Source organism: Rhinolophus hipposideros, assembly GCF_964194185.1.
Source record: "Rhinolophus hipposideros genome assembly, chromosome: 9".
Classification (NCBI taxonomy): domain Eukaryota; kingdom Metazoa; phylum Chordata; class Mammalia; order Chiroptera; family Rhinolophidae; genus Rhinolophus; species Rhinolophus hipposideros.
Genome location: NC_138055.1, coordinates 32486612 through 32487794, shown reverse-complemented (window position 1 = coordinate 32487794; position 1183 = coordinate 32486612). Strand labels below are relative to the sequence as shown.

The 1183-nt window shown below is 41.1% G+C and overlaps 1 pseudogene across 1 annotated transcript; it reads right to left on the bottom strand.

Moving 5' to 3' along the window:
- Positions 1-354: 354 nt before the first annotated feature.
- LOC308501611 (ragulator complex protein LAMTOR3-like) lies at positions 355-705 on the bottom strand (annotated as a pseudogene). Its single transcript has one exon. The product of its transcript is annotated as a ragulator complex protein LAMTOR3-like (transcript).
- Positions 706-1183: the final 478 nt, after the last annotated feature.

Here is a 1183-nt window from a genome sequence, read left to right as displayed (position 1 = left end):
CATTCTGCAGGTCTGGGGACACTTCATGACTCAAGTGGATTAAACCATTTTGATTCTGATCCACCAAAAAGAATCTCATGCAGATAGTGACTGGATTAACTCCATGGGAGCTGTGATAGACTGAACCATTTCTGTGGTATCCCCAGATCTCAGTAAACAAGAAAAGACCCTATGCAAGAAAAGATAACAATCAATCTTTCCATAAACTATATCTATAGGCTCTTCCTCTAGTCTAAGGTGGAAGAAGAGGCCCTTTCTTTTGAGTACATCGATATAAGTATTGTTGTCTAAAGATTGGATCCATATTGTGTCTGTAATAATGAAGATAAGGTAGACATCAAAACCACTGTGAGATTAAGAAACTTCCACAACTTGTCTCAATTCTTCAAATAATGGAGCAAGTTCCTTTTCTAGGCTGACCATTAGTCCTATATTGGCAGTGCTACTGTCTATGAAACTCACCACCAAAGGTAAATGATGGAATTGAACCACCTGGCAGGTATTATTGTAACAGCCAATATTTTAGTTTCTGAAAGTCCAAGTTTGCTACCTTGGTCTGTTAAGAAACCAGATCTTAAAGCATGCTCTGGAGTATTATCACTGGCCACTTCAATAACAGGTACTCATCTCTGACACAACAATAGCATGGAGCCCTTCAACACTTGGACATTTTTTACAGAGGAATCGCTTTAGGTCAACTGCCATGAGGAACCGCTTTCCTGCAAGTTCAATATCCACACTCGGTTTCTGGGCTGCCTGGTTCTCTAGGCAGAAGGGTTCTGAGCAGCCTGCTGTCCTTCAGGGACAGCTTCAAGAAAGGTTACTCTGAGAGCCATCATCACATGACTTGTGACCTTCTCTATGCTCCAAGAAGCACTTCCTACCCAGCTAAAGCCCGGGGACATAAGTGGAGAATAACAGTCTTGCAGTTTATTTTATGCATTTGAAATTAAGGAGGGGACATAAAAAAAGACTACATGAAGGTAGGAGAAAGCAAGTCAGCGATTGGAATATGGAATAACGAACAAGATTATGTGCTCTCTTGAGGACGGTTACATATTTTAGAAGGAGGGATCTGAAAAGAGGCATTTCAAAGGTATGTTAACCTAGATGTACAGACACAATGGACAGGGCTTGCTTCAGGCAAAGATAAGCCTTTTACTAAAAAGTTACAGGCCTAGGG